At 30.3% G+C, this 6479-nt stretch overlaps 1 protein-coding gene across 1 annotated transcript in view; it reads left to right on the forward strand.

Annotated features, from left to right (window-relative positions):
- LOC107868109 (protein BRICK 1) overlaps positions 1-4123 on the forward strand; it is a 10353-nt gene extending 6230 nt beyond the window's left edge. The window contains exon 3 of the mRNA XM_016714702.2: positions 3825-4123. The gene's annotated coding sequence lies outside the window, so the exon portion shown is untranslated. The remainder of the gene's footprint in view (positions 1-3824) is intronic.
- The last annotated feature ends 2356 nt before the right edge of the window (positions 4124-6479 follow it).

Here is a 6479-nt window from a genome sequence, read left to right on the forward strand (position 1 = left end):
GTACTATGTCCGTTTTGTAATGTGGATACTCCTACTTACATGTTTGTAATTTGGACCCTTGAACCCACTAAAAAATAATATTTTAAACCCTTTTTCGATGAGTATAATACACTCGTTCCACGTCAGCTGCCAAGTCATCTTTCATGTCATTTTTAAGTATAAAAAATATTAAATATTAAGATAAATAAATAAATAAATAAAAAATTAAAAACCAACCCTCCCCTCTTTTCCTCTTTTTTTCTTTTCTTTTTTACTAATCTTCTTCTTGCGTTTCTTTTTCTTCTTTTTCTTATACTTCTCCCTCCTCTTCTGATTCTTCTTTTCCTTCATCATCTTCATCTTCTTATTCTTTTTGCTCTTTGAAAAAATTGAGAAGTGAGAATCGAAGAAGCTGATTGTGTTGATTTGTTCGTTTCTTGTTGCTTGTTTGGAAAAATTGAGAAGTGAGAATAAAAAAAGTTGATTGTGTTGATTTTGTCCTGGATTATAAGTGTTCACAACTTCTTTCCGACTCATGTATTGCCGAAGACACTGCTCTATTCAATTTTGCACCTGAAATTCAAGACAACCATCATTTTTTTCACACAACTGTGTGCAGATCTCAGGATTACTCAATTTGTAACAGCTGGTGATTAGATTCTTGTTGTTTGTTTGGAAAAATTGAGAAGTGAGAATCGAAGAAAAAAGATTCTTGTTATTTGATTCTTCTCGTTTGTTTGAAAAAATTGAGAAGTGAGAATCGAAGAAGAAAGAAAACCACGTCATTTGTTTGTTTGTTTCTTGTTGATTCTTCATCTTCATCTTCTGATTCTTGTTGGTTTTGTTGATTGTGTTGATTTGTTTGGAAAAAAGTTGCTCAAGTTCTATTTGATTGTGTTGATTTGTTTGTTTTTATGCAGTGAATTGTTGTACCTTAGGCTTGAGAAGTTGCACTTTGCAATTGCAATTGTGATTTTACAATGGCTATGGCAGCCGGTGGGGGTGGGGGACTGGTGGACGGCGGTGGGGTGGGGGGTGATGGACGGGGAGGGGTTGGGGAAGGGGTCTTTTTTATTTTTTGAAAATTTATTATTTTTTAACTTTTAAAAATATATTTAAGTTTAAAAAGTTGTAGTTGGAGGATTTTTTTATTTTTTCTTAAAATTATTTTAATATAAATATAACAAAAAATTGACCCCCACTTGCAGCACGTGCCTTGTCCTAGTCAGCCATTTTAATGCCACATAGGTCCGTCAACGATCAAAGAGTTTAAAATGTTTTTTAGTGGGTTCAAGGGTGCAGATGACAAACATGTAAGTAGGTTTTGTCAATAGTTTAAAATTGACCCTAAATATAAAATCAACACGAAGTGACTATTTTTTAATTTAAAATTAACCCCAAAAATAAAATCAATATGATGCGCTCGCATCAACTACATGCAGCGAGGTGCTCCCATTGCTTTGCATCATCACATTATGCGATTATGCGAGCTCCTTCTTGAACACTGGCTCCATCACATCACTTCTTATCAGCTGCACTAAATGGGTGGAACCTCGTGGTCAATAAATAGAACCATGAGGTCATAGGTTCAAATTGTCTTAAGCTTTGGTGGGAGGTAAAAGGTATCCAACGGAATAGTCTAGGTGCATGCAAGTTGGATCAGCCACCACCCTGATCAAACAAATCATTTCTTATCAACCATAAATTACTCTCCATGGTTGCTCTCTACAATGAAAGAGTGAAAAGAGTGCAACTGCTCTCCAGTTCCAAACACAAGTGCAACACAGAAATTTGTGCACTACTAATTTGGCACTGTCCAGTCTCTTTCCCTTCCTGGTCAACCTTCTATGGCAAACATACCATGGCAATGCTGATTAGCCAGCCAGCTGAATGATTCTCAACTTATCATTGTTTTCTGTTGAATGCATCTGGGGAAGTGCTATTATCTAAGTATAAATAACATAAATTCCAACCCTATTAAACATATTTATCTTCTCTCTCATCTTAATTAATTTATCTCTCCCGATTAATACATAATTCAACCGTTATATACATAAGACCCTATGTATATGAAAATTTAATTATGACAGTTTTAATAGGAAATTAACTGATCTTCCTTCTATTTAGCACACAATTAATGCAATCACATTAATGATGGATTACTACTTCCCTTAATTTATGTAACAACTATGCTATTTCAAATTTTCAAAATAACAAAGGAAAACAGAACTCAAGGTGCAAGTACGATAAAAATGCAGTTCAGTAATCCGGGAATGTCATTTTCACTTCTTACTTTTAAGAAAACTTCTTTCTTAACAACAATAAAGGAAGAGATGATTTGGAGAAGAATTCATCCCTCTCCGAGCAGTGAAGTGCCATATCCTAGAGAGAGGACTTTACCGATCGTTAAGATAGAGTTGATGTCGGTAGTTGTTCTTGCTTAGCTTTAAGGTACTTTTTACTATTAGAAAAACTTATTTGGAGACCAAGGCGAGGGGTCATCTTCGGCAACCAACCGGGGTCATGGAGCCGGGAGATAAAATAGGGGGCCCTATACCATACATCTGGGCGAAAGCTTGACGGAGTAATGCTGCGTGGAGTTAGAAGGCCCACGGGTCGTGAACTTCTTTTCCCGGGGAAGAAGCAATGACGGTATCTGGGGAATAAGCATCGGCTAACTCTATGCCAGCAACCGCGGTAATACAGATGATGCAAGCATTATCCGGAATGATTGGGCGTAAAGCGTCTGAGCGGCCTCACACAAAAAGATTTGTCTAAGCAATCTCTACATAAACAAAAAAAAATCAATCAAAAAATAAAAATCACAAACAATCTAATCACTAATTTATCATCCTTTAGAAAAAAAAATTAATTTTTCTTATTCAAGAAGATGCATATTGCATTCTTTTGGAGGCATTTAGGTGTCTGACAATTCGAAAATAGAATAAGAATGATATAAAAAGTGTCGAAATTGTTGTTGCGAATATTTTGTGTTTGAGGTTGATATATGCAATTGCGGCTGAATTAAAGATTGAGGACTTTCATATAAATAACATAAATCCCAAGATATGTATAACCTAATGGGTGTAGATTTTTGTGTTAATGAAGAAATTCCTCCATTCTGTTATTACTGCCATCCATGGCGAAGAAGAAAGGAAAAAGAATCTTTCTGTTTGTTGCTTTATAAAATAAATAAATTATGTATGAATTTTTTTGTTTTTATAGCTTCTTCTTTATTAATGGTTGCTCACTCTCTCTATTATTATTGTTACTTGAATTTTGAAGGAAGAAAAAATGATGTTCTATTATTTCTAATGGAGGAAGAAAAAAATGTGTTAATCCTTAATTTATTTTTTTTTCCTCTATTTTTTTTTTAGTTTATCTTCAGTTGATTACTGTGTATATTCTCTCTTTAATGACTATTTTTTTTTTCTTGACTTTGTTTATGTATATTTATATCTTTATTTTTTTGTTCTCCTTTTGTAAAAGGTGAAAAAGATTTGTGATTGAAGATGTGTATTTGCAAAATTCAGCTATGTATATGTTTGTCTGATTTTTTTAACACACCATATACATAATTTTTCAGAAACAATCTTTATTGTTGAACAATCTTTATTTAGGAACATATACATATCATCAATATATGTTGATATACAAAACATATGACAACGTTAAAAATATAGAGTTATTATGTGTATGAAAACACATAGAAAATAACTTGTTATGTGTTGTAAATATTTATACCAATATATACACAACCAAATTATATATATACAAACATATATATGTAGTAAAAAAGTTTAAAATATTGGATATACTAATTATATTTAGTTTATCTATTTCAGCTATGTCCTTCGATGATACACTGATATATAAAAGATAATCGAAAAACCTAAAAAAGGGAGGAAGAAGAAATCAAGCGAAAGTTTTTCATCAAGCACAAATTGTTGTGGACGATGCAGGCATGAGGGTCACAATAGATGTTCCTGTAATTTTTTTTTCAAAGGAGTAATAACTTAAAATTTTTCTCTACTTATGTTGTTTAATCACTCGATTATCATTTTCCACTTTTATATAATGTTTTGTTGAACAATTTAAGTTGGATATTGTCGCGAAGGAATAAATATCAATTTCTTCACTTTAACATCTTTGTTTGATTTATTTTCAATTTTATTTTGTTGTATATGTTGTTGTTAACAAAACCAACACAAATTCGATATACTAGAATATCACAGGACAACGTTAACAACCAGATTTATTATGTATATGAAAATATATATAAAATAGTTTGTTATGTATTGTAATTATTTATACCAATAATACATAACAAAACAATGTATATATAAACATATACATCACTATCCATAACTATGTATATAACAACATATGTAAGTATTATACGTTATCCATCATTTAACAAAAAGTCTCGTACCACATACATATATATTATTTTTAAGTGTTTTTCAAAAATATCATTCTTGTGTGTTGTAATGTTTAATTTACAAATTTAATTATCATGAGGATATTTAACAAATGTCTCGTATCACATACATATTTGACTGGTGAAACTTGTATTAATATGTATTTATATATCAGTCTGTTGTGTATTTGAATAATTTAGATATAGTGTTATGTACATATATGTTATGTATACGAAATACATATATATATGAAGTATCAACATACCTTCAAAATATATGAAGCTATATACATTATTTAAATATAAAAAAAAAATCAATACATACAAGTTATACCTAATAAAAGACGGAATACATATACAGGCCCCTGAACTATTTTACTTTTTCGTATAAGCACCTCAATTAAATTAGGTACCTATTGAGTCCTTTACTCCTTCACAAATGGTTTCAATTGAGCCCAATTTACTGACGTGGCAAAAAATGTAAAATGCGTGCAATACACACGCTGATGATATGACAAAGTGACAAATTAAATAACGACATGTGGCATTTCAACTTAAAATAATTATAAAAATAATTTTCTAATATAATTAAATCTATTTTTTTAAAAAAAATCATTAATATCCCCCCCCCCCCCAAACTCCCCACACTCCCCCCCCCCCCCCCCCTCCCCTTCCAAAAAATGTTTCTCCCTTTATTAAACACAAAAAAGAAAAAAAAAAAAAAAACTTCCGTCTTCTTCACTTATCTACTAAAAAATTTTGAGTTCAGTCTATAAGTCTCCATCCAACAATGACTTTTATTTCAAGAATTATTTTTCTAAATTCTATTAGTATTTTTCGATTAAAATAAATTAGTTTAAATTTAATGTTAAATTTATTTGTGATTATATCTTTGCAGGGAGTTCTGAAAATGGTTCTTTCGGTAACGGCGGGTTACCGACGCGAGGGAATTCGAAGTGAACCAGATGCCGGTGGTGGGTATGGAATTCCCACAAAAATAAATATGTTCACTATATACTAAAAAAAACTAATATTTTCAACACAATATGGTGATCAACCTACGCTATACTATAACCATACAATCAGGCCTATTCTATCTCAAGCATGAACAAACATTTTAAAATTTGTCCCTAAAAATTATAATTAGGCATTTCGAGAAAATTTTCAAAAATTAATTATCGAAATAAATTTTGTACATCTTCGCCCAAATAATTTTTGATATCTTCTCCAAAATCACGATGCATGAACTGTCAAAATGTAATAAATGCACAGGGACTTGTTTTATCCTGTATTTCAAACCCTGAAAAAATAAAAAAAAAAATAATGTCCAGGAGGTTGACAATATGTGTATAGCTTGAACTAAATCAAAAAAATCCTTTAGAAACATACAAAAAAAATCATAAAAAAGTTTATGAGATGTATGCTGACTATACATATCAGTGTAGCACAGATACATAAATTACTTATGTATATTACATTCTGAGATGTATATGAACTAAACATATCAGCTTAGTTCATATACATAACATTATTTAGGTATATGATAAATATATACATAAACAATGTTATGTATATGAACTACCAACTACTAATAAACAATTCCATTCTTGAAAAAAATAACACAAATGTTGCACAAACCATATTCAAAAATAAAATTTTAAAACACCTCACAATACTAGTAATGCCTAGGTGATTGACTATATTTATATAGCTTGAACCAAAATCAAATAAAATCATACAGAAACATACTAAAATACCATAAAAACTTTATGAGATGTACAAATACAGTTATTAGATATACATAAAATACTTATTTATACATTTATGTATATAAACTAAACATATCAGTTTAGTTCATATACATAACATTATTTATATATATGTTTATCATATACATAAATATTGTTATGTATATATGAACTGTCAACTACTAATAAACCATCATATTCCAGAAAAAAAATATATATGCTACACAACTAACAATAATATTTTAAAAATAAAAATCAAATACCCTCACATTACTTAAAAAAACAACAACATTTCATTACGAAAAACAATCATATTCAAATCAAAAAAATAA

Source organism: Capsicum annuum, chromosome 4 (assembly GCF_002878395.1).
Source record: "Capsicum annuum cultivar UCD-10X-F1 chromosome 4, UCD10Xv1.1, whole genome shotgun sequence".
NCBI lineage: Eukaryota > Viridiplantae > Streptophyta > Magnoliopsida > Solanales > Solanaceae > Capsicum > Capsicum annuum.